The sequence below is a fragment of the Arachis stenosperma genome, chromosome 5 (genome assembly GCF_014773155.1).
Source record: "Arachis stenosperma cultivar V10309 chromosome 5, arast.V10309.gnm1.PFL2, whole genome shotgun sequence".
NCBI lineage: Eukaryota > Viridiplantae > Streptophyta > Magnoliopsida > Fabales > Fabaceae > Arachis > Arachis stenosperma.
In genome coordinates, this window is record NC_080381.1 from 42,503,601 (window position 1) to 42,516,020 (window position 12,420).

Consider the following 12,420-nt stretch of genomic DNA (forward strand, 5'->3'; position numbering starts at 1 on the left):
ACTCTAACATCCTTCCAAGCATTTCATCAAACACTTGGAAGGTATAAAAGAAAAGCATAGTAAACCACAACAAGAATGAATTCTAACAACAATCAGATGCAAAGAATTGAATGCAAAGAATTGACAACAAAAATCAAGGAAATCATAATTATCATGAATTACCTTAAATTGCATTAAAAGAAAATAAGAGAAACAAAGGTAGATCCACAACAAAGTAAAGAATTACAAGGATTAAAGTATGAAACTAGAGAGAGCGAGAGTAGAGGAGTAAGAATTGATAAAGGAATAGTAAATCAAATCATGAATTAAACCTAGATCTAAGAGGAGAGATTAACCTAAACCTAATCCTAATTCTAATTCTAGAGAAAAGTGAGAGCTTTTCTCTCTAAAACTAATCCTAATGTGTATAAATTAACTAAAGATGCTAGAATTGTAGAATGATGATGCCTTTCCCTTCAATCCTTGATCCTTTTAAGCACTTTGGCACCAAAATTGGTTGTAATTGGGCCCACAGCTTCCCAGAAATCACTGGGCACGTTTTCTATTTAAAAATCACGTGCGGCCTTTGGCACGGACGCGCACAGTACGCGTGCACGTCCATGGGTCAATTTGCAATCCGCACAGAGGCGTGCAGTGCGCGCGCGCGGCCATGGCGTTTTCTAATTCTTTGGCTTTTCATGATTTCCCCACTTTGCATGCTTTCCTCTTTACTCCTTTGATCTATTCCTAGCCTTTTCAATCTGAGATCACTAACAAACATATCAAGGCATCTAGTGGAATCAAAGGGAGATTAAAATCATCAAGTTAAATGCCTAAAAAGCATGTTTTCACACCTAAGCACAAATAAGAAGACAATCACAAAACTATGCTAATTCATTGAATAAATGTGAGGAAAGGTTATCAAAATGATCTAAATTCAACACAAGATAAACCCCAAAAATAGGGTTTATCAACCTCCCCACACTTAGACCTTAGCATGTCCTCATGCTAAATTAAGAATGAACTAAGGGGTATGACATTTATTAAATGCAACTAAGCTACATGCAACCTATCTAAATGCAACTACCTATAATGAATGCACTTGCTTGGTCAAAACAAATCAATTTCCAAGAGATCATATACAAGTACAAGGGCTTAGAGCAATAGGAATCAAATCCAACCCACAATTGTATTGAAACTATCAAAAGGGTTTATAAACTTGCATGAATATAGATGATAGTGGTGAAAACATGCAATTGAGCCTCGAACCCTCACCGAAAGTGTTTACTCTCTATTCACTCGGTGTTTGGGGTTGATCCACTCAATTCTCCTATAATCATGCTTTCCAAAATTTGTTCCTCATCTAACAATCAACAACCATTCAATGCATGCATACAAATATCATGAGGTCTTTTCATTGGTTGTAATGGGGCTAGGGTCAAGGTAAGATCCTATATGGATAAGTGGACTAGAATTTGGATCCTTGATGATCTTAAACTTTCCCACCTAACCTATATAATGACCTATATAATTGAGTTCTATCTTAACTACCCATCTTACACTTTTCCACACATTCATGCATTTTCTTTTCATTTCACAACACTTATGCATTGATCTTTCATTGAGCTTCACTTTGGGGCATTCCCCTTTTTATTGTTTTTCTTCTTTTGTTTTTTTTTTCTTTTTCTATTTTTTTTCATATTTATATTTTTTTTCTTTTTCACATTCTTATATATATATTTTTTTCTTTTTCCTTTGTTTTTCTCATTTTTTTCAAGCCTCATACAACATCATCAATGCACAAGGTCTATACATTTAGTCAATACATGAGCATGCACCCAATCCCCAAATATGAAAATACAAAACACCCCTTTTATCCCAACCAATGTTCCCAAATCTCCCCAAATTTAACAAACACTCTCACTAGCCTAAGCCAATCAAAGATCCAAACAAGGGACTTTTATTGTCTTCCACTTTAAGGCTTGTAATGTGCTAAAAATGACGAATAATTGGGTTAAGCGCAGGCTCAAACTTGGTTGCAATGGATGGTAAAAGGTAGGCTATTTGGTTAAGTGAGCTAATGAAATAATGGCCTCAATCATATAAATACATGAATACAAGGAATAATTGGACATATAGAATTGGGCAAATCAAGGATCACAATCATAGAAAGAGAACAATTGCACATAAGAAGGGAAATAAGTGTTTATAAGATGTAACCACATCAATAAGCTCAAAACTCACTTGCTTATGTTCTTAGCTCAAAACATGCTTCACAAAATATAGATAATTCAAGCAAGTTCCACAAAAATTTTTCAATCAATTGTGGTGGTGCCTTATAGTTATGGAAAATTTCATCATTTGACCAAGCATTGTTGTGATTGAAAACATGCAAAGGGTTAACTAGGTCTTAACAAATCCAAAATAGTTTCTAATCACAACCACAAGCTAAAAAGATAACTATATAAAGAAAGATCCAACTAAAAGTATGAAATATCTAACATCCAACTATCTAACATCCAAAATGAAAGAGTACGCAACAACTAAGGCAAAAGTGTCCAAAGTATCCAACATAAGCAATATATACAATAATGTGCAAAATAAAATAAGGTAGCATAACTAGGAAATACCCGAAATATTCACCAATCTACTGACGGTGCCAATGGCAACCTCCCCACACTTAAGATCAAGCATCGTCCCCGATGTTAATCCTCAGGCTCAGGGAGAGGTACACCGGTCGACTGTGGCTGTGGCTGTGGCTGAGGCTGAGGCTCATGTGTCTCTTGTGTCTGTGGTGGTGCCTCCATGTGGACCGGCTCCTCCTCATTTGCCTCTGCGTGCTCCTCCTCATGGGTCTCCTCATCGGAACCAGAGGACTCTGGTAGAGGGGTGGCTCAATGCTCTGGGCCACAAACATCTGGTCAATTCGATCTAGGTGACGCATAATCTGGCGCTCACTGCGCTCCATAAAGCAAAACAGATGCTGAACCAGAAGATAGATCGGCTCGGGTGCTAGTAGGGGTGGTATAGGTGCTGTTGCTGCTGAAGAAGAAGGTCCTGCTGGTGCTGAAGGGGGTCCAGGTGGCTCTATGCCTGCTCTAGCTCGAGAGCGGCGCCTGGAGGGTGGCTTCTCGTGCACCCACGTACCCCAAGGAATAGTAGTCTCTTTGTCATCCTCGGCTGGGGGTGGTGGGATTGCATCATCATCCCTCCATGGGGCGCCAGCTAACTCTACCATCCGAGTGACCAATGTAGGAAAAAGTAGTAACCCACGGATGTGTGCCCGCCACATGCCCCTCCTGATCAACCGGGGGAAGTAGACATCTTTCTCCTCCATGACACAGCCGATCAGGGTAAGCATATCCATCAGAATCTCAGAGAAGTGGGTAGTAGGCATGATATAATGGGAGAATATCTGCTGCCAAGTCTTAGCCTCTCTAGACAGATGAGCGAATAACATCCCCTTGGGCCTTTTGTTGGTAGCATCCATCACCCAAGGGGTGTTCGGTGTGGCAATGACCTCTCTCAAGGCATCATAATCAAAGGTCATGCAATGTATTGCACCTCCGCCTGCTCGTGGGCATTTGTGGGACCAGTCCTAGGTAGGCAATGCAAAGCATCCTGAATGGCAGCCTCAGTGACTAAAATGTGCCCGCCCCATAGAAAGACTGAGTCAAGATTCGTCCTAAAGAAGTTGCAGTAGAATTCCTTGACCCATGATACATTAATCCTGCCCACATCTCTATCGACAAAGTCTAGGCCCAATCCCCAAATACGGGACTCTATGGGACGCCTTACGTCGCTTGGAAGGGCCAACTTCTTTTTAATATTCAAATTCGTCTTCCGATATGTGGGGAAGCGAAGCTCACAATACAAATTAGGGAACTTGGCTGAGTCAGTGGGCAGGAGCTGCTGATTTTCCTTTTCCACTTCATTCAGTAGGTTCCTAGCGTAGTTAGCATAGGGGGAGGGAGTAGGGGCTTGAGGTGCTTTCCTCTTCCTAGAGATAGTAGCCTTGGCTTTGCCTTTTTCCCTATCTGACATCCTAAAGAACAAATATGATAGAATATAAGCAATTAAGCAAGTAGTAGGAAGCATGGAAGAACATGTTCAGGATGTAAGATTAATGACAATCAATCATGATGTGAGTTAAAAGAATGAAAACTTGGATTATAAGTAACCATAAGCTAGAAAAGAAAATCAAGTCACAAACCAAGAATTCAGGCATTAAACATATCATGCTTGTTTGTTAAGCCCAATGAGCGTCATACCCAAAAGAATAGTCAATGGTTAGTTTAAAATCAAGAGAAAGGTTAGCTAGGTGGGCAAGTTAGAAGTTAGAAAGTCTAGTTTAAAGGTTAGGGGTATGAAGGTCATTGCCTTAATCAAGTGAAGTTCACAAAGCTTAGGGAACAAGCATGCTCACATCCAAAAGGGAAATGCAGTCATTGATGATGAAATATGGAATTGCGAAAAGGGCAATAGATTGAAAGGAAGTCATCAATGTCATGGCCACTAGTTATTGGAAAAGAATGAACCATGCTTCAAAGAGATCGTCAAGTTAAGTCAATTGGTGAAAATAGCACAAATCAAGGGCATTTGATTAACTTGAAGGGTGAAAGCATGCAATAGTTCAAAGTAAACCACGGGGAACATATGAAACTCAGATAAACCAACCCAAAGTTACCTCAGAATTGAACTTGATGTATTTTGTAAAACTCATTGCGAAAAGTACCAAGCTCAATTCTTAAATAACAAGTTGCAAAGCAGGGATTTTCAGAAATTCAGACAGCATTCCGGCAGTAATTTGGACGTTTCCAGATAGCAAATATAGCACAAATAGTCACATGATTTCACATATCAAACAAGCAGGGAATTCACATGACTTAGGCAGCATCAATCAAACACAACAGCAGTGATATAGCAGCAAGGCAGCACTAGTATGAATACAGAGCAACTCAAAATCAGCATTCAGTAGACAAGTAATCAAGCAGAGAATGAACACAAACGGAGCAATTATCAGGCCTAGAATCTTCTAACCACAACCTAATACCTAACCACAGATATTTTTATCTATCCTATCATGTAGATTATTCAACTAATCATCTAGTTTAAGTATACAAAATTTAATGAAAGCAGTAAAGAAACAAGGCAATGGGCAGGGGTAACTTGGGAGCAGAAGCAGTAACGGAATCGGGAATGGACAGGGGGAAGAGAGGTGGGTCACTGCCCCTGGATTTGTGGTGGCCAGTGAAGTCTGCGACGGTGCTGGGTGCAGAAGAGTATGGCAGTGGTGCAGAGTTGGGTAGCGAGTGTGAGTGATAAGGAGCGGGAGAAGAATGGAGAGGAGAGTGAGGGTGTGACGGCGCTCACCGGCGGCGATAGCGGTGGCGCGTGGTGGGGCAGTCGCGGTAGTGAGAGGGGGAGAAGGGGTGAGCGAGGGGATGAGAGAGATGGGGGATGATGAGAGAAAAAGAGAAAGCGTGTGTGAACGAGAGAGAGGGAAGGAATGAGGGTGATGGTTAGAGAAGAGATGAGCGACGACGGTGGTTGGACGCCGGCGAGTGGTGGTTACAGGGAGTGGGATGGAGGGAGAGGGAGAAAAGGGAGAGATGTTGGGGGCGGATGGGGCGCGTTTGCTGGTGCGCGAAATTGTGAACAATACTTTTCACAACTCTCATAATCCCTGGTCATGAACTCCAAAAACTTGGTGGTTCAATTCCATGGCATTACACAACTTCGCACAACTAACCAGCAAGTGCACTGGGTCGTCCAAGTAATACCTTACGTGAGTAAGGGTCGATCCCACGGAGATTGTTAGCATTGAAGCAAGCTATGGTCATCTTGCAAATCTTAGTCAGGCAGACTCAAATGGATATGGTGATGAACGAAAATAACATAAAAGATAAAGATAGTGATACTTATGTATATCATTGGTGTAAGAGCTTCAGACAAGCGTATGAAGATGCCTTCCCTTCCGTTTCTCTGCTTTCCTACTGCCTTCATCCAATCCTTCTTACTCCTTTCCATGGCAAGCTCGTGTAGGGTTTCACTGTTGTCAGCAGCTACCTCCCATCCTCGCAGTGAAAGCTAATGCTCACGCACTCTGTCACAGTACGGCCAATCACCGGTTTGGTTCCCGCCCCTGCTGGAATAGAATCCCTCTTTTGCGTCTGTCACTAACGCCCAGCAGGTTAGAGTTTGAAGCACGTCACAGTCATTCAATCACTGAATCCTACTCAGAATACCACAGACAAGGTTAGACCTTCCGGATTCTCTTGAATGCCGCCATCAGTTCTTGCCTATACCACGAAGACTCTGATCTCACGGAATGGTTGGCTCGTTTGTCAGGCGAGCACTCGGTTGTCAGGCGATCAACCATGCATCGTGCAATCAGGAATCCAAGAGATATTCACTAAGCCTCAGATGCTTGTAGAACAAGAATGGTTGTCAGTCACCTTGTTCATGAGTGAGAATGGTGATGGGCGTCAATCATCACCTTCATCATGTTGAAGAACAAGTGATATCTTGGACAAAGAACAAGCGGAATTGAATAGAAGAACAATAGTAATTGCATTAATACTCGAGGTACAGCAGAGCTCCACACCTTAATCTATGGTGTGTAGAAACTCCACCGTTGAAAATACATAAGAACAAAGTCTAGGCATGGCCGAATGGCCAGCCTCCCAAAGAGGGTTCAATCATCAAAACATGATCAAAAGATCCTTAAATACAATAGTAAAAGGTCCTACTTATAGATAACTAGTAGCCTAAGGTGTACAAAGATGAGTAAATGACATAAAAAACCACTTCCGGGCCCACTTGGTGTGTGCTTGGGCTGAGCAATGAAGCAATTTCGTGTAGAGACTCTTCTTGGAGTTAAACGCCAGCTTTAGTGCCAGTTTGGGCGTTTAACTCCCAAGTAGGTGCCAGTTCCGGCGTTTAACGCTGGAATTTCTTGAGGTGACTTTGAACGCCGGTTTGGGCCATCAAATCTTGGGCAAAGTATGGACTATTATATATTGCTGGAAAGCCCAGGATGTCTACTTTCCAACGCCGTTGAGAGCGCGCCAATTGGGCTTCTGTAGCTCCAGAAAATCCACTTCGAGTGCAGGGAGGTCAGAATCCAACAGCATCTGCAGTCCTTTTGAGTCTCTGGATCAGATTTTTGCTCAGATCCCTCAATTTCAGCCAGAAAATACCTGAAATCACAGAAAAACACACAAACTCATAGTAAAGTCCAGAAAAGTGAATTTTAACTAAAAACTAATAAAAATATACTAAAAACTAACTAGATCATACTAAAAACATACTAAAAACAATGCCAAAAAGCATACAAATTATCCGCTCATCACAACACCAAACTTAAATTGTTGCTTGTCCCTAAGCAACTGAAGATCAAATAAGATAAAAAGAAGAGAATATGCAATGAACTCCAAAAACATCTATGAAGATCAATATTAATTAGATGAGCGGGGCTTTTATCTTTTTGCCTCTGAATAGTTTTGGCATCTCACTCTATCCCTTGTAATTCAGAATGATTGGCTTCTTTAGGAACTTAGAATCCAGATAGTGTTAATGATTCTCCTAGTAAAGTATGATGATTCTTGAACACAGCTACTTATTGAGTCTTGGCCGTGGCCCAAAGCACTCTGTCTTCCAGTATTACCACCGGATACATACATGCCACAGACATATAATTGGGTGAACCTTTTCAGATTGTGACTCAGCTTTGCTAAAGTCCCCAATTAGAGGTGTCCAGGGTTCTTAAGCACACTCTTATTTGCCTTGGATCACAACTTTATTTCTTTCTTTTTCTTTCTTCTCTTTTTTTTCATTTTTTTTTTCGTTTGCTTCCTTCTTTTCTTTCTTTTTTTTTGTATTCACTGCTTTTTCTTGCTTCAAGAATCATTTTTATGATTTTTCAGATCCTCAGTAACATGTCTCCTTTTTCATCATTCTTTCAAGAGCCAACATTCATGAACCACAAATTCAAAAGACATATGCACTGTTCAAGCATACATTCAGAGAACAAAAGTGTTGCCACCACATCAAAATAATTAAACTATTATAAAATTCAGAATTCATGCAATTCTTTCCTTTTCAATTAAGCACGTTTTTATTCAAGAAAGGTGATGGATTCATAGGACATTCATAACTTTAAGGCATAGACACTAAGACACTAATGATCACAAGACACAAACATGGATAAATATAAGCATAAAATTCGAAAAACAGAAGAATAAAGAACAAGGAAATCAAGGAACGGGTCCACCTTAGTGATGGCGGCTCTTCCTTCCTCTTGAAGGTCCTATGGAGTGCTTGAGCTCCTCAATGTCTCTTCCTTGTCTTTGTTGCTCCTCCCTCATGATTCTTTGATCTTCTCTAATTTCATGAAGGATGATGGAGTGTTCTTGATGCTCCACCCTTAGTTGTCCCATGTTGGAACTCAACTCTCCTAGGGAGGTGTTTAGTTGCTCCCAATAGTTTTGTGGAGGAAAGTGCATCCCTTGAGGTATCTCAGGGATTTCTTGATGAGAGGGGTCTCTTGTGTACTCCATCCTTTTCTTGGTGATGGGCTTATCCTCATCAATGGGGGTATCTCCCTCTATGTCAACTCCAACTGAATAACAGAGGTGACAGATGAGGTGAGGAAAGGCTAACCTTGCCAAAGTGGAGGTCTTGTCCGCCACCTTGTAGAGTTCTTGGGCTATAACCTCATGAACTTCCACTTCTTCTCCAATCATGATGCTATGGATCATGATAGCCCGGTCTATGGTAACTTCGGACCGGTTGCTAGTGGGAATGATTGAGCGTTGTATGAACTCTAACCATCCTCTAGCCACGGGCTTGAGGTCATGCCTTCTCAATTGAACCGGCTTTCCTCTTGAATCTTGCTTCCATTGTGCGCCCTCTTCACATATGGTTGTGAGGACTTGGTCCAACCTTTGATCAAAGTTGACCCTTCTTGTGTAAGGATGCTCATCTCCTTGCATCATAGGCAAGTTGAACGCCACCCTCACACTCTCCGGACTGAAATCCAAGTATTTCCCCCGAACCATAGTGAGATAGTTCTTTGGATTCGGGTTCACACTTTGGTCATGGTTCTTGGTGATCCATGCATTGGTATAGAACTCTTGAACCATCAAGATTCCGACTTGTTGAATGGGGTTGGTGAGTACTTCCCAACCTCTTCTTCGGATCTCATGGCGGATCTCCGGATATTCACCCTTTTTGAGTGAAAAGGGGACCTCGGGGATCACCTTCTTCAAGGCCACAACTTCATAGAAGTGGTCTTGATGCACCCTTGAGAGGAATCTATCCATCTCCCATGACTCGGAGGTGGAAGCTTTTGCCTTCCCTTTCCTCTTTCTAGAGGTTTCTCCGGCCTTGGATGCCATAAATGGTTATGGAAAAACGAAAAAGCAACGCTTTTACCACACCAAACTTAAAATGTTTGCTCGTCCTCGAGCAAAAGAAGAAAGAAGAGAGTAGAAGAAGAAATGAGGAAGAGGGAGAAGGTGGTGTGTTCGGCCAAAGAGGGGGAGAAGTGGTGTTTAGGTTGTGTGAAAATGAAGGGATGAAGAAGGGTATATATAGGAGAGAGGGGGGTAATGGTTCGGCCATTATGGGTGGGTTTGGGAGGGAAAGTGGTTTGAATTTGAAGGGTGAGGTTGGTGGGGTTTTATGAAGGATGGATGTGAGTGGTGAAGAGAAAGATGGGATTGGATAGGTGAAGGGTTTTTGGGGAAGAGGTATTGAGGTGATTGGTGAATGGGGGAAGAAGAGAGAGAGTGATGGTGGGGTCCTGTGGGGTCCACAGATCCTGTAGTGTCAAGGAAAAGTCATCCCTGCACCAAATGTTGCTCAAAATCACGTTTTGAGCTATTTCTGGCGTTAAACGCCGGGCTGGTGCCCATTCCTGGCGTTTAACGCCAGGTTGTTGCCCTTTACTGGCGTTTAACGCCAGTCTGGTGCCCCTTTCTGGCGTTAAACGCCCAGAATGGTGCCAGACTGGGCGTTAAACGCCCAACAGCTAGCATTACTGGCGTTTGAACGCCAGCTTCTTCTCCTCCAGGGTGTGCTATTTTTCTTCCTGTTTTTCATTCTATTTTTGCTTTTTTCATTGTTTTTGTGACTTCTTATGATCATCAACCTACAAAAAAAAAGATAAAATAACAAAAGAAAATAGTTAACTATAAAACATTGGGTTGCCTCCCAACAAGCGCTTCTTTAATGTCATTAGCTTGACAGAGGACTCTCATGGAGCCTCAGAAATACTCAGAACCGTGTTGGAACCTCCCAACACCAAACTTAGAGTTTGAATGTGGGGGTTCAACACCAAACTTAGAGTTTGGTTGTGGCCTCCCAACACCAAACTTAGAGTTTGACTGTGGGGGCTCTGCTTGGCTCTGTTTTGAGAGAAGCTCTTCATGCTTCCTCTCCATGATGATAGAGGGATGTCCTTGGGCCTTAAACACCAAGGATTCTTCATTCACTTGAATGATCAACTCTCCTCTATCAACATCAATCACAGCCTTTGCTGTGGCTAGGAAGGATCTGCCAAGGATGATGGATTCATCCATGCACTTCCCAGTCTCTAGGACTATGAAATCAGTAGGGATGTAATGGTCTTCAATCTTCACCAAAACATTCTCTACAAGTCCATGAGCTTGTTTTCTTGAATTGTCTGCCATCTCTAATGAGATTCTTGCAGCTTGCACCTCAAAGATCCCTAATTTCTCCATTACAGAGAGGGGCATGAGGTTTACACTTGACCCTAAGTCACACAAGGCCTTCTTGAAGGTCATGGTGCCTATGGTACAAGGTATAGAAAACTTCCCAGGATCCTGCCTCTTTTGAGGCAGTTTCTGCCTAGACAAGTTATCCAGTTCTTTGATGAGCAAAGGTGGTTCACCCTCCCAAGTCTCATTTCCAAATAACTTGTCATTTAGCTTCATGATTGCTCCAAGGTATTTAGCAACTTGCTCTTCAGTGACATACTCATCCTCTTCAGAGGAAGAATACTCATCAGAGCTCATGAATGGCAGAAGTAAGTCCAATGGAATCTCTATGGTCTCATTTTGAGCCTCAGATTCCCATTTTTCCTCATTGAGGAACTCAGAGGAGATTGGTACACGCCCACTGAGGTCTTCCTCAGTGGCGTCCTCCTCCTCTCTTTCCTCTCCATATTCAGCCATGTCTATGGCTTTGCACTCTCCTTTTGGATTTTCTTCTGTATTACCTGGGAGAGTACTAGGAGGAAGTTCAGTAACTTTCTTACTCAGCTGACCCACTTGTCCTTCCAAATTCCTAATGAAGGACCTTGTTTCAGTCATGAAACTTTGAGTGGTCTTTATTAGATCAGAGACCATTGTTGCTAAGTCAGAAGTACTCTGCTTAGAACTCTCTGTCTGTTGCTGAGAAGATGATGGAAAAGGCTTGCCATTGCTAAACCTGTTTCTTCCACCATTATTGTTATTGAAACCTTGTTGAGGTCTCTCTTGATTCTTCCATGAGGGATTTGGGTGATTTCTCCATGAAGAGTTATAGGTGTTTCCATAGGGTTCTCCTAGGTAATTCACCTCTTCCATTGAAGGGTTCTCAGGATCATAAGCTTCTTCCTCAGATGAAGCATCCTTAGTACTGTTTGGTGCATTTTGCATTCCAGACAGACTTTGAGAAATCAAGTTGACTTGTTGAGTCAATATCTTGTTCTGAGCTAGTATGGCATTCAGAGTGTCGATCTCAAGAACTCCTTTCTTCTGACTAGTCCCATTGTTCACAGGATTCCTTTCAGAAGTGTACATGAATTGGTTATTTGCAACCATTTCAATTAGCTCTTGAGCCTCTGTAGGCGTCTTCTTCAGATGAAGAGATCCTCCAGCAGAGCTATCCAAAGACATCTTGGATAGTTCAGAGAGACCATCATAGAAAATACCTATGATGCTCCATTCAGAAAGCATGTCTGAAGGACATCTTCTGATTAATTGTTTGTATCTTTCCCAAGCTTCATAGAGGGATTCTCCATCCTTCTGTCTGAAGGTTTGGACTTCCACTCTAAGCTTACTCCATCTTTGTGGTGGAAAGAACTTTGCCAAGAAGGCATTGACTAGCTTTTCCCAAGAGTCCAGGCTTTCTTTAGGTTGAGAATCCAACCATATTCTAGCTCTGTCTCTTACAGCAAAAGGGAATAGCATCAGTCTATAGACCTCAGGGTTAACCCCATTAGTCTTGACTGTGTCACAGATTTGCAAGAATTCAGCTAAGAACTGATGAGGATCTTCCATTGGAAGTCCATGGAACTTGCAATTCTGTTGCATTAGAGAAACTAATTGAGGCTTAAGCTCAAAGTTGTTTGCTCCAATGGCAGGGATAGAGATGCTTCTCCCATAGAAATCAGGAGTAGGTGCAGTGAAGTCACCCAGCACCTTCCTTGCA

At 42.1% G+C, this 12,420-nt stretch overlaps 1 non-coding gene across 1 annotated transcript; it reads left to right on the forward strand.

Moving 5' to 3' along the window:
- Positions 1–11,939: 11,939 nt before the first annotated feature.
- LOC130984064 (small nucleolar RNA R71) lies at positions 11,940–12,047 on the forward strand. Its single transcript, XR_009088023.1, has one exon. It is a non-coding gene; the product is annotated as a small nucleolar RNA R71 (small nucleolar RNA).
- The last annotated feature ends 373 nt before the right edge of the window (positions 12,048–12,420 follow it).